Below are 24,694 nucleotides of genomic sequence, written 5' to 3' on the forward strand. Positions count from 1 at the left end.
CACTGTGGATTTTGACCTGACTCTGCAAGAACCGGAGAGGCCCCAGTGTCCCCTCCACCTGCTGGCCAATGATACCAACATCTGCACTAGAGCTTCCTGCTCCCCTCTCCTTCCTCATGTGGGAAGAGCAGCCACTGATGCCCAGAATGTGCACTGGCTGTGAGGCCCCAGTGGTGCAGGAGAGAGACACTGCATCTGGCTAAGCCATGGCTATAATCCTATTGCTGGACCAGCTGCAGACAGTTGGCCCCCAGGGTGCTTAGCTACAGCTGTGTATGTGAATCTTGCACCTCTGATGTGTCAGGGCACAAGTCCCCACTCCAAGACCCCTGGGGACAGACCCCCTGCATGGGAGCTGAAGGAGAAGAGGCTTCAGTAGCAACAATCCTAGTTCTGCCTTTGCTAAATCCTCCCAGAACACCTGTCTCTGATGACCTCACCTGTCAGTGAAACCATCCAGTGATCCAGACCACACAGACAGACATCGTGTATACGAAGGAGATGTTACCTGTCATGTGGGTGCCTGGGGATGCTGAGATGCCAGCGGCCCAGGCTGCAGCGTCCCTGAAGTGAAAAATCACCCGCTTGAGCCCAGAGAGCTTGAGATTGACAGTTAGGGACTTCTGCTAACGTTAGTCTTCTATGCTAGAGAGAAAGTTCTAGAGAGGCTGAAGGGCATAGAATGGAGTTAGTGATTTCTTCCCATAGCAAGAAAGAACAGGAGGCGAAGCACAGCCTAAAGGAAGCCTAAAGGGAGGACCAGGGAAAAGGGTGTGAAGCAGCTACAAAGCCCGTACCGGGACGTTAGATAAGATGTCACTCAACGTGGACAGAAGAGATGAGCACAGAACCAGGGAAGCCGCACGGGACACCAGTGAGGTCTCTCTCCTTTATAGTGGGAGGACAGGACTCACCTGCTCCATGCAGAATAGAGCTGACCTCAGGCTCATCAGACAGGAAGGCAGCGCCTCTGAGAGGTTCTTGGCTGTCAGATCAGGGCCACCGGAAGAAGGGACATGCTGCTCACTCAGTGTACTCAGTGTCCTCCACTCACTGTCCCCTGCTGCATCTCACTGGGGAGGCTGGTGAAAACGAAGAACCCAAGATGAAATCAGGAGGAATGAGACCCGTCAGCCGCCGGCAGGGCCTCCCTGGGAGCAGAAGGCTGGGTCCAGTGGCATGTGGCCCTGCCTGTGCAAAGGAGGCAGGAGACCATCCTCCTTGGACTTGGGCTTGGCTTGACTGCCTTGGGAATGTGGAGTGAGAAAGAGATAGAGAAGCAGAGAAAGGCAGAGAGACAGAGTGAGCCACATAGCACTGGAAGTGCATTGACAGATGATGTGGCGCTGATGAGGAGATTCCAGACCTCCTGGTAGGCTCAGGCATGACACCCAGCACACAGGAGAGCCAGAACAGCTCCTGCTAATTTGACACATAGTTGTCCAGAGAACAGGCCCCTGAGGCACTGTAGACAGACTCCCCAAGATCTCATGCCTTCTAGGCCTTTTTTCAAAATTGTGCCACGACATGATTGTTTTGGTCTAGTCGCTTTGCTTGCTATGATATTCCTGTCAACAACCTAAGGCCACAGTGTAGATAGCAGATGTGCACGTCCTGCTGGGTACCGCTGCACAAAGGAGGACATGTGATCTATTTAAGGGCAAGATTCCCGAGATTGGTTAGTTCCCCTTGGTCAGACTCACTTGACCAGTACTGCAGAGGAGACGGTCCGTCGTGGGAGACAGACCACCTTGCTGAAAGGTGAGTGATGTGATCAGTGCAGTCAGGAGCCCGTGTTTCCTTTGCATGTGAACTCTTGACTACTTGTGGCCACACACTGGGTACTGGCGAGATACCACCCTCGCCTGCCACGTCTGACCCTTGCTACTAGCCCCTGACAATTCCTTGTTACTGGAGGCCAGTGAGTCTGGCTCTTTTTCATCTTCCTTGCCTTTGTAGTTTTCTGCAAATAAGTTCAGAAATAACCACAGACATTAAATAGCTCCATCACACATACTGGGGCCTGTCTGGGCATGGAGAGAGATTGTCTCTGTGTGAGTTCAGGAGACACTCAAAGAACCACACGGATCTCATCTGCTGACCTGAAGCCGTGGTGAAGGATGATACATTGATCCATCCTATAAAATATGCCTGATCTGGTGGATTGTTAGGATGGTGTGCTCTGAGTTTAATTGGGAAAAGTTAAAATGTATTTTCATCACCAGATCACTGGATACTTGCAGCTTTTTCCAGATTTCTCTAGCCATGTGCCCGTTCCTTCTGTAAGGTGGCTCAAGGCTCTATGCCCCCTCACAACTTTCAAAGGGACCCTACTCTCTTCTCAAGGGAAAAAAGAAAACTCTTTGCTGCTTTCCTCTATGTGGCGGGGACTTCATGCTGACCTCCAAGTTGGCTCCCACAGTGGAACAGTGGGAGAGTCCCTCTAGAGAAAGTGCTCCAGGATAAAGCAACATTCCTACCCCCAGATCCTATTATTTTAGCTAAATCATCCCCAAACAGTTTTGGAAATGCATTCAGGGGCATCTGGTCATTCAATAGTTACAGCTACCAAGCAGCACATTATTGAACTCATTACAAATGAAGGAACAGAAATCCCGAACGGATAAGTGAATCCCTTGCCTATGGCTGTGAAGGCCGGTGCTCTGGCCAGAACTGGAGAAACTGTCATTCTTAGTTCAAGACTCTGCCCCCAGAGGTCACATTCCATCAGGGAGGGCAGTGACAGTTGAACAGCCATGATCTCCTGGCAAGTGTGTTTCTCTTCTCTGTTCCTAGTCAGGCTCTACCAACCCTGACTTGGGCTCAAATTTGAAGTGGAAACCAGAAGAGCAGGTAAAATGTTGTAAATAGAGGTGTGGAGTCTCTAGCGAGCCAGGGGCCGTGGAGCAGCTCGGGGTCATGAGGGTCTGTGGCCCCCTTACCTGGGCTGAGCGAGCCGGTGGGGTACTCTGCCAGCCTGCGCCCCTCTGCCAGTTTCTCTTGGTAGTTGTCATCGTCTTGTGTGAAGGCCTTGAGATGCTCACCAAGTGAGGAGGACGCACCTCTCCCTCACCATGACTTCTAGTATAGCTGTGTCATCTCTGGCACCTAATCATGATTTAGGATGCGGTATTTCCTACGGTAGGTAGAAGGGAGAACATCAGAGTGGAAAAGGGGTAATGATAGTGGGAAGGACTTCACAAGAGATGGTTTGACTATAACCCTGGTAGCCCCTTCAACAAAATCTGGCAGGTATTTGGTGAATGTACATCAATTTTTCTGAAGTTTCTGGAAAAGCAAGTTCATTGCTGAGGCGTTGTATATCCAGATCCTGTGCCATCTTGATATGAATTTCCTTTTTGTCTAGTTCCTTTTCTTGCTGGACAGAACCTGCTGGCAGGCTAAGGCCAATAACAAAGAAAGCAGGGACACACCACTGCCTGATTTTAATGACACAGGGGAGTGTTTTGTGATGCACGTCTGCATTTGTGAATACGGAAATCTATGAACAGTCACAGGTCACCTGGACGACTCTACATTACTTAACATAAGAAATCAATAAAAAGTGGCAATCAGCGCAGGACTAGCAAAGAAAACAAATAGTGTTCCTTACATAGACCCTCCGTAGTTGGCAGATGGGATCAAATAGGTCTGTTCAGCAAATCTGTTTTTCTCTGAGATCCTCCAGATGAGATCCCTAAATACTACCTTAGTCCCCCCTATGAGTCCTTGATTATCAGAGTCACTGGGAAGCCACTGACTCTTGCCCGTCTTCATTCTTAGAATCAGGTAGGTTTTCTGCAAAAAAAAAAATTAGATGGAGCCAGTCACACGACAGAGTTCGTGCTTTATACATTGCAAACACAGTCTATAAATAGACTCTGGGCAAAACAAGGATATTCTGAGAACACTGGAGGGACCCTAGGATGTGTCTATTGAGAAGGAACTGGCCCCACTTTCCTGAGCCTTGGAATAGACTGTGCCTGTCATGATAGATCATCAATACACACCCACTGCTTAAAACTGGGAAAACAGTGAAACACATTACTTTTTTCTTAGAGCTCACAGAGAACTTTCCTCACTGCTGCAATTTGGCCCCGCAGATCCCCTGGTTGCTGCTGATGAGAATAGACCCTGAGATTAGACTGAGGGATGCAACATACACCCTCTCATAAAGAAAGGATCTTTGGTCCTCCTTGGAGAGCGTGATCCTCAGCCAGTCCTGGAGGGAGGGGATGTCAGGGCCAACCCTTGCCTTCAGGAGAAGTTCCACACACAGGCAGTGCTAGTGGGGTGGTTACAGTTTGGGACTCAGATAGTGGCTTCTCAGGACAAGCTAACAGGAAAAGGGGGACTAGAGCTCAGAGCCGAGGCACCCTGGTAACACCATCTTCAAACATAGAGACAAGACGGTGCCTTTCCTGAACAACCGCCATAGGTGCTCAAAGAACACTGACCAGAAATGACAGTTAGAAAGACAACTGAAGGACAGATGAAACATGACAGAGGTCATCATGACAGTTTCATCAAGCACCTATCAGGATGATCTGAGCACGTACAGCAGAAGTGGCAGAGGTGGCCAGGACACACTCACTGTCCTTGCCCTGGCCTGTCTTGGGGCCAACAGGCTGTACTTGCCAGTGAGTGCCAGAGCGACAGTGTGTTGTGGGAATAGGAAGAGTGCAAAGCTCCCCGACACCCCTAACGCTGTGCTTACACTTTGGTTCTAGGGTTTGGTTCGAATGGCTGTGGGCCTACAGGGCTTGGCTGAGACAGACGACTCTCTGTATGGCCAGGGGAGCACAAAGGAAGTGGAGGCTCCTTGGGAGACCACTGGAGGACTCACTGGCCACAACCCACACAGCGCCACTTCATGCTCATCAGACAGGAAAGCAGGACCATTGAGAAGCTGGTAGGAGTCAGACACATTGTGGCAACAGGAAGGTGTCAAATACTGTGCATCAAAATGGGTCCTGCCCAACTTCACTCATTCACTCCTCCTGCAGCTCCCTGCTGAGTAAGTAGAGCAGAATATTAAACAAGGAAGGATTGGGCAGAATCTCAGTGGGTTCTGACTGGGAAGGGAGAGCTCCCACTGGGCAGAGGGACCGTCCCTTCAGAGCGGAGAAACAAAACAACCCTCCTGTGACTAAGGCAGAATGGGGTTGTCATGGGGCTGGGGAAGGCAGGTGTGGGTGGAGAGCAGCAGGAGCTTGGTGCTCTGGTCACATGACACGCTAAGCAGGGAGGATACTCCCCTCCCCCTGCGTGGGGCAGTCATGACATGCAGCACACAACAAGATCTGTGACACACAGAGCTCCAGCTCCCGTGCAATCCGGTCCACTGTACTGGCAGGGGTGCGGTGAAGAAAGGCTATGGGGCCTCACTGACTCTGGCAAGTCATCAGCATCCTAGGCCTTGGTCCCTCGATACTGTGACATCATATGATGTCTTTTTCTTAGTCTAATTACATTTCTTGTTATATAATCCCTGGCAAGTGACAAAGTCCAACCTTGCAGAAAAAAGATACACATCTTATCTTGGTTTTCCTCATATGGGACACGTTGGTTATTCTCCCTGGGTGCAGGAATACCTAGGATTACTTCATCTTGGGTCAGACTTCCCTAAACTTGGGAAATTATTGGGAAGTGGACACTAATAACAGAAACACCAAGAAAACAACTGACATTCTTAAAGGGTTATTCATTGGCAGCCGAAGGAATGAAATAGGTACATTTGGATCTCCAGATGTCAACCCTGCATCAACAGCCCATGACTGAGTTATCTGGAAGTCACTATCTCTGTTCCACCCTCCTCATGAGTGTTCTAGTTTTGATTTTATGCAAGTAGGTTTGGACAAAGCCAGTCATATTACCTAGTTCCTACTTCATACATTGCACAAAGGCTTTTGCAATTACAGGCACGTAAATATTCTGGGGGAAAAAGCCCGTTCTGCAAGGAACTTGGCTAGTGGCTTCCTGTTGTGCCCTCTAAGAGGTGGGTGGGCCTGCTTTTCTGAGCCATGGAGAGGACTGACCCACAGCTCATACTCCATCCTCACATTGTCCTCTGCTTTGAGTTGGGTAAACAGTTAAACATATCCTCCCCCACCACATAGTTCATAGGGAATATCCTTAGCTGCCTCCAAAGCGGTATTAATGCAAGATTCAGTTGTCCTCCGACAGCTGCTCGGCTGTTGTAGGTAAAGGTGAGGTTATATACTGAGACTCACTGGTGCAGTCTACAGCAAAGTATGCCCAAATATCTGTGGGAAGGAATATCCGGTGCTTCAGAGTCAAGATCCTTTGCTACTCATAAAGGTGGGAGATGCCATCATCCTCGCCTTGATCTCAAGGGCAACTCTGGGCATGACCATGATAGGTGTTTTTCTCCTGCTATTAAGACATCTCCTTGTCAACACCAAGTTGAATTAGAGGGGAGAGAGAGATTGTGGATGGAATTGAGGAACTATGGTAACAAACTCTCCGAAGATACAGGCAAGATGACCTGCCTACTCGGGCAGTCATTGATGCTCATGGAAAAACAAATAGAACACGGCAGGATAGATCACGAGTCCCAGCATGGAAGAATGGGTACATGCCAGTGAGGTGTGGGCATTTCAGTGGTGGGTGTGGTTTGTCACAATTAAAAGTAAAAGGATAAAGAAAGATATACCACACTAGCAGGAGAGAATGCTGCAGTAGCAATGATTTTAGACCAAGCAGACTTCAGAGAAATACCAATTATCAGGGATCATTAGGGCCATTGCATAATGGAAGAACAATTCTCAAAGAAGACATAAACATCAAGGTGTGTGTCCCTAGTAAAAGAGTATCAAAGTACTTGTGGCAAAAGCAGACTGAGTTTCAGTATACGAATTCACCATCACAGAGAATTCAACACCCCTGTATCAGTAAATGACAGATCTAACAGGCAGGAAATCAGTAAGGACACAGTTGAACTGAACAACAGCCTCAATCAACTAGATCTAATTGACATTTACAGAATTCTTCATCCAACAGCACACGTTTTTTCCAAGCCCACATGGACTATTCACCAAGATTAACACCATTCTGGGCCATCAAAGCACATCTCAACAAATTGAAAAGAGAAAACATACCAAATATCTCCTCAGACCACAGTGGAATTAAACTAGAAATCAGAAACAGAAATAAAGCTGCCAAATGCCAAAGTATTTGTAGATTAGACAGCACACTTTGAAGTAACAACTGGGTCAAAGAAGAAATCTCAAGATAAATTCTAAAATATTTTGGACTAAATGGAAATACAACTTATCCAGATTTGCGGGATGCAGCAAAAACAGTGCTTAGAGGGACATGTATGACACTGGAGAAGAAAAAGGATCTAAAATTGATAACTTAGGCTTCTACTATAGGACATTTGAAAATAAGAGCAGGAGAAATTGTTGGAAATTAATCAAATTGAAATCAGGAAATGAGTGAAGAAAATCACAAAACCACAAGCCGGTTCCTTGAAAAGCTCACTAAAATTGATGCATCTCTAGTCAGGGTACAAAGAGATAAGGAGAGTAGATACAAATTGATAATTAGAGAAATGAAAAAGGGAGTTTTACTCTAGCTCTTTGGACATAAGAGGATAGCAAAAAATAAAAAGGGAGACTTCCTAACTCATACTGAGATGAACATTATACCCATATCAAAACTAGAAAAAAGCATAAGAAAGCAACATTAAACGCCAATATGTCTCCTGAGAATAGAGGCAGAAAGCCTCAATAAAATAATAGCAAATTAAATCCAACCAGTTATAAAAAGTATACACCACACCTGAAGTATTACATATCACAGACCTGATAGGCAAGGGTCGTTCAACATTCAAAAATCAATTAATCCATCACATGAATTGACTATAGAAGAAAAATTTCATGTAAATAGAAATAGAAAAGGCATTCGACAAAGTGCACACTTGGCTTGTGATAAAAACATCTCAACAACGATCTCATCTGACCTCAGAAGCTAAGCAGAATCGGGCCTGGTTAGTACTTGGATGGGAGATGGCCTGGGAATACTAGGTGCTGTAGGCTTTAAAAAAAAAAAAAATCTCAACAAAGTAGAAATACATGAAACTTCCTCAATACAACACAGCTAGAGAGACTAAAAGCTATAAAATAACACCATGCTTACTGCTAACAACCTACAGGCTCCCCCCTGTGTATCAGGAACACAGTAGGGATAGCCACTCTTTCCTTTCCTACTGAGCATCAGACTGGAAGGTCTAGTTGTGTCAATAAGGCAAGGAAAGGAATTAAAGCTAATGTCTATATAAAAAAGAATCAACAAGAAAGGAGACTACAACAAACAACAGCTGGAGTGAATAAGCCATTGGTATCAAGGTTGTACTGAATTAATATAACACAACCAACTGATTACTTAAGTGTCAGCAATATACAATTAGAATTTAAAATTAACATACAATGCCATTTGAATTAGTACACAAATGACATTCCTAAGTATGAAACTAACAAAATATGTACAAGATCCATATGCAGAAAATTACAAAACTCTGAACTCAAAGATAATCTACCCAAATGGGGAGATATTCCATGCATGTGGATAGGAAGACTCAATATTGTCATGATGTCAGTTTTGCCACCCTTGATCTATTGACTCAATGCAGTGCTGTCAAAATACCAGAAGTCATATTATGGCTATCAACGTGCTGATTCTAAAGGTAATATGGAAAGTAGCTGGGCACCATAGCTCGGTAGGGGTGGCAAGTTTGAACCTGGGCCTGATAAAGGTTATGTGGAAAGTGAAAGGACCCATATATTAGGGAATCAAATATTGAAAGAGAAAAAGGTCAAAGGACTGATACTACCTCAGTTCAAGGTAATACTTGTCTTACAGCTGCAAGGACACGTAATAACAGGCTGTCAGGTCAATGGAATGGAATAGAGAGCTGAGAAGCAGACCCACATGCATACGGTCAACTGATCTTTGGCAGGGGTACAAAGGCAGTTCAATGAAGGAAAGTTCACCTTTTCAACAAGCGGTGCCAGAACAAGTGAACCCTCTCACACCAAACAATAAATTTAGACACAGACTTTATACTTTTCCTAAAAGTTAAGTCAAAACGGAGCAGAGGCTAAATATTGAGCCCAAGACTGTCATACTTCTAAAGAAGACAAAAGAGAACATGTAGGTGACCATGGGTCGGATCACCTAGATTTGGGTCCTTCGGTACAACACCCAAAAGCTTAATCCATGAGAGAGATAATTGATAAAAGCCACTTCATTAAAATTAAGCTCTGCTCTGTGCGATAATGAAAGGATAAGCTACAGACTGGGAGAACGTCTTTGCAAAGCATATGGCTGATGTGGTTGTCTGGGGTTTGGGGTGAAGGAGGGAGGGACGAATGGGGGAGAATAGGGGATATTTAGGGTTGTGAAATTATTCTGTTTGACACCATAAAGGTGGACATATGTCACTCCATATTGGCCCCAAACCACAGAAAGTACAATACAAAGAGTGAATCCGTATGTAAACTAAGGTCTTTAGCTAATAATTTATTGCTAGTCCTTAGTTGTAGCAAATTAAACATGGGCTTTGACTATATGATGGGAAATTCTATCTATGGAAAATGTTCCAGTACAAAGAATCATTCCCAGCCAAGTACCCGAACATATCCCAGAATGAGGGCCTTTATCTTCCCGAGGTGCATCTGTGCATATTCTATTCCCACGCAGGATGGCTACTGCTACATGGGCTATGGTTTTCACAGAAAAGGAACTGAGAAATTCAGGGAGGATAAATCCATCCCAAGCTCACAGGTAGTACAGACAGCACTCAGCCCAGGAACGTTATCCCTCTGCCACGCTGACGCTTGTTACACCTTTCTGCTCTGCTCTCACAGGGGATGGAGGCCACCTCCTTATGCATCTGGAGGAAGGACCCAGCTGGAACTCCAGGAGCTTCACCCTGTGCTTTTCTCTTCTCTGTTCCCACTGGCCAGCCCTGATCCCATCATGGCTGTAAATGTGATGTGCAAACCAGGACAGCTGGAGAAAGGGCTACATTGTGAGTGGCGTATCTTGTGAGCCGGGCCTCAAGGTGCAGCTCAGAGTCATGAGGGCCTGTGGCCACCTTATCGGGGCTAACGGTGTGGGCGAGGTGCTCTGCCAGCCTGTGCCCTACAGCCAGTTGTTCTCGGAGGCCCTGCCCCTGGCAGTTGTTAGGATCTTCTTTTGTGAGGAGGGCCTTCAGATGTGGTCGGAGTCAAAAATGAGACCTCTCTATCTCTCTCCCTTCTTGTAATCTCTGCCTTACCTGGGCAAGCTCTCAGGCTTGGTCTTAAATTTGGGTATTAGATTCCCTGTGGTGGGAACAAAAGAAATCATTAGAAGGCGCAGTCAAACAATAGATTATACGGGCTTTGGTGGGAATTTCTGCGAATGTATCCCTAAGAAACCTTCTAAGTGCAGTTCTGGAACATATTTGGTGACCTGCTTTGGCAAAGAGACAGAAGACTGTACAAGGAAGGCCTTGTCAGGGTCAGAGGGTTCTCCTAGACAATCCCTTGACATTCCCTTCATGTTTTCTACTGTATGAAGAGCCTGGTGTCTTCTTGAATTGGCTTCATAAAAATGTCCCCTGGCTTCCTCATTTTGGCTGTGGCCAATTCCACGTGGACCTACACATAATGCATTGAGCAGTGAGTGGACACGCAGCCACACAAAGAGATGTGGCCAGGTCCAGCTGGGGCTAACTGATAGGACGAAAGAAGACAAGGGGACAGACTGAGAAGACAACACTCAGAAGCCACATTCAGTCAGGAGGTGACTGTGACTCAGAGTAAAGGGATGGCAACTGCACCGCATTGTTAAAGTTTTATTTGTATAAATGTACAGGGTACAAGTGCAATTTTGTTAGACGGATCTACAGTGCAGTGGTAAAGTCTGGGCTTTTAGTGTTTCCATCACCTAAATGCCCATTTTGACTATACTAAATGCTGCTGGGTTGTTCACTTTCCTTGGGTTACTTTTACGTTAGGTGAAATTTGCCTTAGCAATCACTCATTTGAAAATGGAAAGCATGGCTCTGAGAACGCCTGTAGGCCAGAATTGACCATTGTTTTGGTTCCCGACTTGCTGTATAAATATATGTGCAACGCGTGCCTGCCACGTCCACTCCTGCCCTTCCCCTGGCCCAGGGGAGCCCTTGGCAGTCCCACTGAGGGGCCCACTTTGGAGTACCTTCCAGGGTGCCTACCCCACCCACAATCCCCTCACCTGAGCTTGTCAGCCACAGCTGGCGTCTCCACCTGCTTCTCCTTCTGGCAATCTAGCTGCTCCCCCAGCACGGCTTTCATGATGTCTCTACGCACTTCACGCTCTGAGGACAGACAGACCCGCCTGCCTCCATGGGAAGCTAGGCACACCACTGGGGTCACGGCCTGTGTGGGAGGAGGGAAGGTCAACCTCGAGGACAAAAGCGTCCCCAGCACCAGCCTCTATGTGGGGATTTGCACAGCTTTATTTCTCAACCTCCCAACTCCACGGCATGGACAATCCCCTATTTAAAGTTAAGGAAAGAGAAGCTTAAAGGGGCTTGAAGTAACTTGACAGGTGATTGGATTGGTATTTGGGAGAGTCTGAATCCACATCCCCTTAGGTCTGACTCTGCAGCAGGAGCCACTTGACCGAGCTGTGTGCACTCTGACATAAAACATGGCGCTGGGGCATGAAGCAGTGATTTCTGCACTGGGGCATGAAGTACTGATTCCTGTACTGGTGGGAAGGCCACGAGGACGACAGGACTGATGGTCCCCTTGTGCTAGGAATGTGAAGAAAGCACAAGTAAACATTCCACAGATGGAAAATCTTTTTTGGGGGGGAGGGGTGGGGGCCGGGGCTGGGTTTGAATCCGCCACCTCCGGCATAGGGGGCCAGTGGCCTACCCTTTTGAGCCACAGGTGCCGCCCAAGATAGAAAATCTTATCTGGACCTACTTGTGTAGAATACAAGGCCATAAGGACCTGAGGACCTGAAAAGAAAAATTCCCCGACCTGGGGGAGGCCTGAGTTAAATTAGAAGCAATGGAACCGTGAACTCAGAGCGTATCCTCTTGTCTGGCACTTCTGTAAGGGCTACCCAAGAATGTATTCCATTACGACCACAGAAATAGGTGCTACCATGGCACGGTACAAAAGAGGAGGAGGAAACTGAGGCACAGAGAAGATAGTTTGCACCGGAGCCCCGGAGACGTTCCCGGGGTCCCTGCCCCACACGCTGCTCTGTGGCCTTGCTCCGTCTTCTTCTTCCACTTCACAATCTTTTCCGATACTCCTGTCACGTGGACAAGGAAAGGCGTTAATGAAAAATACAGTTTGGCCTTTCCCCAAACTCTTCTCTTTACTTCCATAACAGGCTTCAGTTTTTATTTTCTGTTTCAGTCCTTCTGATTAAAAAACACACACACACACACATTGATTCATTGAAAAAATAATTTTTAGGAAAATGATGCAAATTCAGCCTCGGGGTTGCAAGATTTCCTTCTAATCCTGCTGTCATGCACGAGCTCCTGTCCCCAGGATCCCTTCCGTCACTGAAGCTTCTTTTCCTGGGCAGTACAAGGGCTGGTAGTGGCCAGACTGACCGGGAGGGGTGGGCATGGGCAGGGCAGGTGAGCGGAAGGGAGGGGAGAGCTTGCCTGCACTGCTGGTTTGTTTATTACCGGGGCTGTCTCCTCCTCACCCCTTGTTCTCATTTGGGTCACACATCTCATAGCACAGACCTTCAAGGTCCACCTGCACCTGCCGGCCATCCTGTGTCCCCGAAGGTTCACCAGGTCAGGGGGCAAACAGGTGGGATTTTAGTTCTCTGACACTCAAAGAAGTGTCAGCTATCTTCTGGCTACATGTTGAGTGACTTTCTTGCGCTCAAAGGACTGGTGTTCTAGGAACCAGGACGTCCCTTCCCCCGGGTTGGCTCTCTTGATGGTGTCACTTAGGAAGCCCAAGGCCGTAACTTCTGTTAGGGACACATCCCCTGGCAGCTCCTTAAAAGCAGGTTCTGTGTCCCATCACCACCCTCCCCAGGGAAGCAGCCCACGGCTTTCCTATTGGGCCTCCACAGAATTGAATTGAATGGAAGCTCATGAGTCCCAGAAATTTAGACCCCCGCTGACGCTGTACACCTGCTGGACTTAGCACAGTCCAGAGAGGCTCCTAAGGCAAACCCATTCAGCTTGTTCCTTAAAATAACAGGCACTTCCCAGCTTGCTACAGGAATAGATAACTGAGATTTTAACTCAAGTTCCGTCCTACTTTTCACTTGGAATCAAGACCAATCTCTTTGTGCCTCAGTTTCCCCATCCTCAGAAACATGAGGTTAAAATACTCTATTCCCTTTCTGGGACTATAGTCAGGATGGAATTTATTTTGACCAAGGGGAGAGAAGGAGCAAGCGTAGAGAGCATTTATTTTCTCACAGAGAGAAGACACACAATCGTTCATCACTTTGAGGATGACCGACCTGTAGAAATTATTATATTTCTGTAGCTGTTCGGCCAGCTGTTAGGCTGTCAATTCTGAGATGGTCAGTTTCTCCTTGAGGAATCATAACTGCTGTTTGCTCTCTGCCAGCTGGGAGCGCAATTCCTTGTTTATTTCCAGGATTTTCATCTCCACCCTCTGACTGGACAAAGGGCCGAGAGATCCCGCCACGTTGATGTGTGTGGCAGAAGAGACGCAGCCAGGAACTGGGGGGGAAGCAAGTCAAACGCGTGATGGGTAAAAAAACAAATGAAATCAAAACAGGTTTCATCAGAGCTGAGGGCTGACAAACACTGTCGTTCTTAACTTACTGTTGGGAAAAATCTTGATGAACCCCCCGCCCAGAACTTGAGAGTCTTTCACTGTCACAATCCGGTTCAAGGTGCCAGCGCCGAAGATACTGCCGGTAGCTCAAACTCTGACTAAAGTGAGGGAAGCAGAGCTCAGCGTGCCCGGTAACGGTTTGGGGTTGCAACTGCAGGACTAGAAGCTGGGGGTGCCACGGAATCTTAGGAGCCCCTGCTTTTTGGTCACTTGGGCCACGTTGATACAACAAAGCCACCTGGTCTAGTTGGAAGGTCACCACTGATGGGAAGCAGCCATGCTCCAGACTGGTGTAAACTTGAGCTGATGCCACGGACTCATCCCTTCCCCGGTTAGTCTAAGCCTGTTTCCTAATATTGTTCATTCTTGGGCACGTATGACAATACCTAGGCCCAAACAGTTTCCCCATAAGCTTCATTTTCTTCAGGGTTGTTAAGTACTCACCCCACAGTTTCTTAACCATGAAGACAGACCTCAGGACTTTTCCCGACTCGAATAATGTAAAACTTGTGCATTGTAAAAATATGAATCTCTCATGCCATTCTTCTCTGTATCTTCTTCCATACCTCCAAATCTACTCAAAAGTAGAATAAAAATCAAACTGCGGGGAGGGGAGAGGAGGGAATGGGTGAATTCACACCTGTTGGGAAGAGTGCCCACTGTCTGGGTGAAGGGCAGGTAACTTAAAACTTTGACTCAGTCTGTACAAAAACAAAGCATGCAAACAAAACCTGGGTAGCTCCTAACATCGTGAATTAACAATAATAAAAGAGAAATGGAACGCAATGGAAAAAGAAGTATAGAACAGAATGTATGTGATGATACTAAGTGAATAAATAGTTTTTCAATCTGGTTTCTGTCCTGTCTCAATATTCTTGCCGATTCCAGTTTTCTGGTGGCTTCTGTTCTCTCACTGGGTTAGCTGTGTGTCTCTCATTGTACCTACAACGAGTTTAACTTCCCTACCACCTACGCTCCTTCCCTAGACGTGGGCTGCTTTGGATTTTTATTTAATGTCACTAAACATTAGGTTACTATTTCATATTTGTTACTAATGAATTTCATTGTACAGCCTTCAAGTTCTTTTTTACCAGCTGTCAGAGTGATTACAATAGTTTATGCACATATATCCTTAAATGTGACCATCTATATCGGGAAGACTGGTAAATGTGATGAGAGGTTTTATGTTTTTGTTCTGTTCACCCATAGACTGCACAGAATAGGCACCACGAAAGACAAACATTCTGATGAGTTTTATAAGTTGTGTTTACTCTAATGTTGGGGTTAAAAGGTTTCATGTTGGAGTCCACAGGACTTTACTATTTATTATTTGTGTGCCCTGGGGTGAGTAATTTCACATTGCTGGGCCTCGGTTTCCTCAAAGATGTTAATAAAATGAGGATAACAATAGTGACCATCTGGAGGGTGTTGAGAAAAATTAATCCAGACAATGTATGCCAAGATTTACTACAAATCAAACATATTTTCATGATCTATGCCCCCACCTTGGGGTTAACCACCTGATAACCCAGATCAAGCTATAACTGAACTTTGACTTCTAACAGAAATCACATGTCTGGGAACTTTTCTTGGTTACCTAAAGCAGCCAGCCCCAACCTCCTTTCACCCTCCTTGGCTCCCACTATGGAGGATGAATACTTTGCCATTCAGGGTAGGTAGGTGACTAAGTGCTGGTCCATGGTTTCATCTGTCATAAAAGGAGAGAAACATATGAAGGGAGCTCCCCTGTTCCTCTGGAGCTCCTTACCCCCTCCTACTTCCTTTGAAAACAGTAGTAAGAGAATGTGATGTCTGGAGCTATGGCAGCCATCTGTGACCATGAGGTAATAACCCAAGGTATTTTTAAAAAGCTAAGAATATATCAAAGGACTAAAAATAGAATTACCATTTGACCCAACAATCCTCCCACTGGGTAGCTATCCAAAAGAAACAAAATTATTATATCAAAAAGATACCTGCACTCATATGTTTATCAGCACTATTCACAATAGCAGAGATAAAAAAATCAACCTGTGTCCATCAATGGATGATTGAATAAAGAAAATGTGGTATTATACACATTTTTATTCAGCCATAAAAAACAGTGAAATCATGTCTTTGGCAGCAACATGGATGGAACTGGTGGCCATTTCCACAAGACACAGGGACAGAAAGACAAATTTCATATGTTCTCACTTCTAAGAGGGAACTAAAGAATGTGTACACATGGAAATAGAGAGAGGAGTGACAGAAACTGTAGACTAGGAAGGATGAGGGTGTCAGGGGAGACTGGATGATGAGAAATTACCTACTGGGTGCAATGTACATCTTCTGGGTGATGGATACCCTATAAGCCCTGACTTCATCACTATGCAATTAGTGCATGGAACAAAGTTATACTTGTACCCTATAAATTCAATTTTTAAAATGGTATAGGAGAAGAATAGAAAGAGTCTGATATTTTGATGTGTTTGTTGAACTGCTGAGTGAACTCTGGACCCATTTAATTCCAGTCTTATTATGTAAGATTATCACACATATTCATTGTTTGAGGTACTTTTACTTATTTTACTCCTTATCACTAAAAGCATTTTCCTATAAATCCTCCTCTTTGGGGAGTTCGATGCACTCTTACTAAGGCTGTCCAAAGGATAGGCCACACACTGAAAAGGCTCTTCCTCAAAAGGATCCAGCAAACACCGCCCCCCCCCTTTATGGTGACTACTCTGAAATGGACACAATTCATTTTGGATTGATGGATTCTGATAGGTTTGTTTTTAAAAATCACTCCCTTTTTTATAGTTATACCTCTGGGCTCAGCTTAGTTCAATATTTACTTAGCAGCAACTATATCAAGAACAATAGCAGTACCAGTGATGTTCAATGAAGAAGGACCCGGCCTTCAAAGATGAACCCAGAGCCATAGTGTGGGTTGCAGGCTGAAGGGGAGGGGCAAATCAAACCAGGAAAGAGAATATTTATGGAACACCTACTATGAGATATTGTACATGTATATAACTTTCAAGATGAAGTCCCAGTTCTGGGACAAATACTGTCAACATATGAGGTCTGCCTGCCTCCTAGCAAGGACCACCATATCTTATCATCTTATCATCGACATTTTAAGGCAGCCTAATCTACACACCTACAAAAAAAAGGGAGAGGTGAGAGGGCACTAGTCAACACATCCAGGATCAACTTATTTGGGTTTACTTATTTGCATATAGCCAATCAGAGCAAGAATGTGAACAGCAACACCTCAGGGAAACCAATCACAAAAAAGGAATTCCTCACTACAAAGCCCAAGAACACTGATAGCAGCTGGCTAGGTGGAGGGAATGGGTCTGTATTCCTCACCCTGCCCACTCTCCTTCCCTAACTAACATTTAAAAGTTTTTGGCCAGAAGCTCTGAGATGGCTGTGGCAAGAGAGGTCCGTGCCTACAGGTGAGCAATTCCTACAGACACCTCCCTAGTCATTAAGGCACTGAGAAGACCTTTTACTCCAAAAGAATATATGTGTGTGCATTAATGGGAAGGTTTGGTGGTTTTTTTTGAGACTGTCTTACTCTGTTGCCCAAACTAGAGTGCACTGGCATCATCATAGCCCACAACTTCAAACTCCTGGACTCAAGTGATCCTCCTATCTCAGCCTCCCAAGTAGCTAGGCTTACAAGTGTATATCACCATGCATGGATAATTCTTTTTTTGTGGAGACCGGGTCTTGCTATGTTTCTCAGACTCCTCGCCACAAGCAATTTTCCCCACCTTGTCCTTCCCAAGTGGTAGGATTATAGCCATGAGCTGCTGCACTCAGCCAGTTTAGATAATTTTATATTGGAAAATTCCTCTAATGTTAAATATCACTAGTTTTTTATGTGTATATGTAATCTGAAAAGGCTTCCCCTGATGGGTTTCTACCTATGACAGAATCATTGGAATGAATGAAACACAGGTCACTGTAGCCTTGGACATGTGTGGCTTTGACAGGGTGCTCATAAATAGGGACTATGCCAGGTGCTTCTGCTAAGCCACTTGTGGAATCTGTCACTGTCTGTAGGTTTCAATCAGGGGCCAGACCCACCATCAAGGGTGGACTCTACAAATCCAGGATAACATCCTCTGAGGACGAGGCCACTTCGGCCCAACAGTGCCGTATGCCACTTATTCGCAAAAGTGGTGGCAAGTTCCCATTCTCCCTCCATGAACATTTCTCAGGCTCATCTGGCTATGTCTGAAATTCTATAATTAGAGTTTAATCTGTGTCTAATTAAAGTACATTCCTTGTGGAGAGTGAGACTCTACACTTAGTAGCCACAAAAGTGATGTTTTCACGCCCCCTTTCTCTCATTGGATGTACTCGACAGTCCAAGAGGATAGGTTTGATGATAATTCCTGTTTAATTCAATGAGCAAAAAAGAGACTCAAACGGAAGCCAAAATTTAAGGCTGTGGCTTGAATTCCAAATTTCTATGGATAACATAGACTCTTGGGCCTTACATCTCTCATCTACAATTGGATGCAATATTGCAATATCATAGTTCTTCTGGACAATACAGGAAGCCAGAATGATACACACTGCTCAGTGGTTCTTAGCAGTTCTGATCCAAGGGGCAAAGGACGACCAAGATGACTAATGAGAAATTCCTGCCAACAGCAACCACCACAACAAATAATTTCTTTTAATTGAGCCCTTATTAGTTGCCAGGTACCAGGCATACATTAATACTATGTAACTCTTTTCCAAACTAGATTTGTTAGACATCATTCCCATTTTACAGGTACAGAAACTGAGGTCCTGAGAAGTTAAGCAATTTGCCCAAGGTCACACAGCTAGAAATGGAAGGAGCTGGAATGGGACCAAGGTCTGACTCCAGAGCTTTCTTTCCCAATATTAAACAATATTTTCCCACGTTGAACTTTTCTGGACTTTATTCCCTTCAACTTTGGCTGGGCTTATTTCAGACAGATGCTGCTGGACGCTCAGGGGCTTCATAATCGGATGGAGGTCTGAGCCAGCAGGTAGGCCGATGATCCACGTATTTTGGATTTGGTGAGAGTTGCTGGGACCCAGATTTGCTGAAACATTGCTTTACCTGTGTTGTGGCCAGGTGTGGATGGAGAGGGCTGCTCACCTGGGCCTACCTAGGCAGCAGATCTTTGGCTCTCTTCACCGACCTCCCAGGGGACCACGCATATCCACTCTTTGTCAGCGCAGGGCCAGAGTCCACTCATCAGCTGCTGTCTGTCTGAGTGGCTGCTATGGTGGTGAAGAGAGACCTGCCTGGTAAATTGAGAAGGCCAGGAGTGAGAGCAGAGTGCAAGGCTGGAGGGGGCTGCTGGGTGGAAATACCTTAAAGACACGCTAATTTCCCTCAATGCCCTTCCAGCCTCAGGAAGGCACTGAGAATCCAATTAGCTGCCCTTTGAAAAGAACACTGAGGCAGCTCCTCTTTTTGAAAGAGCAGGATGTCTAGTTGAAGCCGGGCTGGGTTTCCTTGTCCTGTCCTTTCTCTAGCTCATGAGATTCTACCCTGGTGCCTGAAAACTCACTGCATTCCATTTCATTTTAAAAAGGAGATGGAGACCCTGAAACTAAAGATCCACAATGGATTTACAAACATGCTTTTTATTTTCATGTTGATGATGGCCCTACTAGAGAGTATCATTATTCCCATTTTATAGATAGGGAAACTGAGGCTCAGAGAGACTGTGTGATGTGGTGGGAAGTGCTGGGAGGTCCAGACTCTAACCTGGCTCTAATCTAACAAGTAACAATGGACACACTCAGCTGGCAAAGAGTTTTGGCATCTAACTTTTCAATCCCTTTGCCCAACAAACCTGGTAGGGGGTTTTAGTCTTACCCCTGATCTTACAGATGACACAGCTAGTGACAGGACTGGCCTCCTAACTCCTTATTCTGTTCTCTTTTCATCATAGCGTTTCTCTCTGGGTTCCTCCAATTCTTTGAGCTTCTATCCCTGGAGTTGGCAATTTCCTTTGGAAAGGGCCAGATAGTAAATATGTTAGGCTTTGACAGCCATGTATGATTTCTGCCGAAAGCAGCCTTAGATCTACATACACATGGGTGTGGCTGTGTTCCAGTGAATCTTTCTGGCCCTGAAATTGGAATTTCATACGATTTTTAGGAATCATGAAATATTATTCTCATTTGATTTTTAAAAACTACTTAAAAAGGTTAAAACCATTCCTAACTTGCATAAAGTGCAAAAACAGGCAGTGGGCGTTATAGCATGCTAGTCCTGCTCTAACCTCACTTGTAAAACTAAGGTGAAGGAATGCCTGTGCTCTGGCCTTACATGGATTAAACGAGATCACATGTAATATGTTTTGCACTTCATCGCCCTTATAACAAACTCTAAGAGCCCTGACTTCCCTGGGCCTCAGTTTCCCTGTCTGGAAACTGGGAAAGTTTAGCCACTTTTAGCTCTAAATAGTATATAAATTTCTTACGAATTAATTCTTGTCAAAGCTACATGCGCCTTCTCTCTACTCTCAGGATATCTGTGCTCTCGGGGTCTCCCCAGAATTTCTCCACCCACCTGCTGCTCGCCAGTCCTAGTCATTAAGTATTTTGTGCTTTGGCTTACAAGGAAGTGAACTGCATTTCTTCTCCCTGTTACTTGGAAGAGTCTTTTGTGGGCAGACCCAGCCACTTGGTGGAGCTGTGGGAAGATGTTTTTCTTCATAGAGGCACCTGGATGTTTCTTCCACGAGACTTCGGGTTTAAAGACAGGAACAGCAGAAGTGGTGCTCCAAGGGCAGAGAGGCGTTGTTCATACCTGTGTGTGTGTGTTTCCAGCATTTTGTCCATTTCCTATGAATTTGGGTAGGCGTGGCTCTGAGTTCAGATGTTTCAGGACCCTGAGTGGGGCCCTTATCCTGGCGGGGGGCGGGGGGGGGGCAGGAAAGGACAGATCCTGCAAAGTTCTCAGTCTAAATTCCTGGAAATTTCCTAGTCACCCCCTTCTGCCGTGAGGGACTCAATCGCTCTCCTCCTCATGTGTATCATGCAATTTCTTTTTGGAGCATCAGATATATAATCAAATGGCTGACTCTTTTTAAGATTTTTATTGCTTCGTTCCTAGCTGCTGCGTAGCCAGAATACCTGATCTTGAGTCCTGGCTCCCCATTTGCAAGCTGTAAGGCTCAGGTTCCTCTCTCAATCTCTTAGCACGTCCTGTGAAAAATGAGGAAAACAAAAATATCTAGTATCAAAAAGTAAAGTATCACTATGAGGATTAGAAAAGACCACTCGTGGGCAAGTGTTTTGTAAACTGTAAAGCATGATACTGATGGGAACTCCTGGAGGGCAGAAGGCAGAAGACGGTCTTATGTTAACTTTTTATCCACATTTTCCCAGCCCAAGGATCGCACCATCATAGCTGCTCAATTAACATCTGTTGAATGAATGAGTGAACGGGTGGAGACAGCATCATGAGGGGGTGGGCAGATTGGAAATATGCCTATTAAATTAAGGGCTTTAAAAGATGAGGCTGGGAGGGAGAGTGGAGAAGCAGGCCCTTGAGAGGAATTTGGGGCATGCATCTCATCTGCCAGGAAGGCAGCTCACGCATCCCTCACCAGCTGGCTCCTGGGCAGCTCCACTGGGCCCAACTGCCAGGCCTCAGGCCAGGCCTCTTGGCAGGTGGGCCGAGAGCTTCTGCCTTCACTGCGGGCTGGTAACCTGCCTGGAATGTCCTCCCTCTCGTGCCTGCTTTTAGAGCCTAAAGTCCCTGGTGACAGTAAACATAATGCATGCAGGGCCTGACAAGGAGCCACCCTGGGTCTTGGCAGGGTGGGGTGAAGGGACCTGTCTCCCATGGTTAAAAAACAAAAACAAAAACAGCTCAGGTAAATACAGGCAGTCGTGCAAGAAATCCATGTACCAAGCCTTTTTTTTCCTGCCCTAGTTTTTGTTTGTCCGTCTTTTGGGGACAGAATTACTTGAGAAATTCTATTAAATACTTCTTTAACATGGTTACTATGGGCCTGATAGAATCAATCTGATAGCACAATCTGTTATTATTTTTTAAAGAGTAACAATTTCAGGTCCTGTTTTGTCGGTTTTTACCGCACAGGCACCGTGCGAAGCACTTCATAGACATTTATCTGTTAATTAGTCCTATTCAGATTTAACCCTGCAGGATTATATACCATCAACCTTATGAGGTCAGGATTATTACTAGGCCTATTTTACAGATGTGGAAATTGATACTCAGCTACCTCCTGGGGTCATGGAGCTAGCAGATCAAAGAGCTGGAAGTCAAATCATTCATTTATCCATCCCTTCATTTATTCTGCGATGATCACCTACTATGTACCAGGGATTCATGTGTGAATAATACAGATAGAAATCCCTGCCCTGTGGGGATAAACACTAAGTAAATAAAGCATCCAGGGGAGGGAAGGGGAGCCAGGAATGGGGTGGCCAGGGTGGGCTGTGGTTTTATTTATTTATTTTTATTACATGATAGCTGTGTACAGTAATGCAATCATGGGGTACAGTGTGGTGTTTTCACATACAATTTGAAATATTTTCATCAAATTGGTTAACATAGCCTTCATGTCATTTTCTTAGTTATTGTGTTAAGACGTTTACATTCTACTTTTAGAAAGATTCACTTGTATCCTTGTAGGATAAACCATAGATGTGATCCCTCCAATCACCCTCCCTCCACCCATCCACCTCCTTCCCCCTCTCCCATCCCCATATTCTTAGGCTATAATTAGGTTATAGCTTTCATATGAAAGCTATAAATGAAAGCTATAAATTAGTTTCATAATAGGGCTGTGTACATTGGATACTTTTTCTTCCATTCTTGAGATACTTTGCTAAGAAGAACATTTTCCAGCTCCATCCATGTAAACATGAAGGAGGTAAAGTCTCCATCTTTCTTTATAGCTGCATAGTATTCCATGGTGTACATATACCACAATTTATTGATCCATAAGATTAACCCATATCACAAAATCCCCAAACCAGAGATGCTGGCATGGATGTGGAGAAAAGGGAACACTTCTACACTGCTGGTGGGAATGCAAACTAATGGGCTGTGGTTTTAAACAAGGTGGTCAAGAAAGGCCTCACTGAAAGGGTGACCTCTGAGCAAAGAGGTGAAGGGACTAGGGTGCTGAATGGCGCGGATCGGAGTAGAACTTCACTACCTGTGAACTTTGTGCAGGTACCAAATTGGAGTCCAAGGAAGATTTGGATTTTTCTTTCCCATAAGTTCACTCTCACTCTCTTTCCTGGGCTTTTCCAGGATAGGAAATGGGACGGTAGGGAGAAAGTAAAGGTGATAAATTCATCCATCTGTCCATTCATTCTGTGTTTATAAGGCACTTATTGCAAGCCAGGTCTATGCTTCTATTAGAAAGAAGAATAAGATCCCAATCCGTGCTGTTGAATATAGCAGCTACTAACCTCATGTGGCTACAAAGCATTTGAAATGTGGCTAGGCGACTAGTGAGCAAAAAATAAAGAACCCTGAAGCAGTGTAAACTTTCTATATTTTTGCTATATACAGCCTTTTTGTTTTGCTTACATTTCATTCCAGTTTAAGCGTTGAAAATGCAGTTCTGAGCTGAGAACTATTCTAGGTATAAAATACACAATGGATTTAGAAGGCAAGCTTAAAAAACAGAATGTGAAATATGGCAGCATCTAAGAGCTCTTATATTGATTATATATTGAAATGATAACATTTTGGACATATTAGGTTAATAGACTACATTATCAAAACTGATTTCTCTTGTTTTTAATGTGGCTGCGAGAGAAATTAAAATTATATGTGTGGCTCACATTATGTTTCTATTGGATGGTCCTGTTCTAGCCCTGGCAATTTTAGAGCAACCAGGCAACGAGGGGTGTCGAGCACACAAGTGAGGAATTGTAATACCATGAGGTAAGAGCTATAATGGACACAGGAACTGAGTGCTCTGGGGACAAAGAACTGAGCATCAGTTCTGCCCAGTCCAGGATCAGAGGAGAGGTGATGTCCTTAGGTAGGTCCTGAAATGGTAGCAGTTTGTCATCTGGAAGGCAGGAAAGGGGGCATCAAAGGCATTGGTTACAGCAGGTGCAAAAGCCAAGAGGAATGATAATGATAATGAGAAGTGCTCCTGGAACTTAGGGTTCTTGAGAGGAGGAGGTGACGTGGATACAAATCCGGAGAGTACTGTTAGGATCAGACCATGCCAGGAAACAGACGTGAGCAAGTACTTAGCAAGAGATAGGAGCATTTCTGAGGACGTGTGCCAGCCACTATGCCTGCCTTTTTCTCCTAGCTCATTCATTGAATCCACAAATATTCATTGACTGCCTACTATGGGCTAGGCATTGTTCAAGGTGCTGACTATCTAGCAATGAACCAGACAAAGCCCCTGCTCTCATGGGGCTGATCTGCAGGTGACACTATCCAGGACAAGAAGGAGACAGAACAAAACCAAGGTCAGAGAGGTTGAACGGCTTGGGCAAAGTCACATGGCTGGTGAACAGTAAGCTGAATGATTCCAATCCAGGTCTTTCTAATGCTACGTCAGTGATCTCATTGCTCTGCCTTGCTGCCCTGTGTCACACTGAGGAGTTTAGGCTTTGTCCTGAAGGCCACAGGAGGTGAGTAGGGTCTTGGCCGAGGGAGACACGGGGGGGGGGGGCAGATGTGCTTTTTAGGAAGAGGTACGGTGCTAAGGAGATCAGCTACACTACTGTGCTTCCTGCTTTGTGGCTCGTGTAGGCGCTTCGTAGATGTGTCATCGGCACCTCCTCCTTCCCCCAAATCACTTCCCTCCTTTCCTAAGGCTATCTTCAGCACT

At 45.4% G+C, this 24,694-nt stretch overlaps 1 pseudogene; it reads right to left on the minus strand.

Moving 5' to 3' along the window:
* Positions 1-1,679: 1,679 nt before the first annotated feature.
* LOC105888472 lies at positions 1,680-13,733 on the minus strand (annotated as a pseudogene).
* Between the last annotated feature and the right edge of the window lie 10,961 nt (positions 13,734-24,694).

The sequence above is a fragment of the Otolemur garnettii genome, unplaced genomic scaffold, assembly GCF_000181295.1.
Source record: "Otolemur garnettii isolate 467f Iridium unplaced genomic scaffold, OtoGar3 scaffold00007, whole genome shotgun sequence".
In the NCBI taxonomy this organism is placed as follows: domain Eukaryota; kingdom Metazoa; phylum Chordata; class Mammalia; order Primates; family Galagidae; genus Otolemur; species Otolemur garnettii.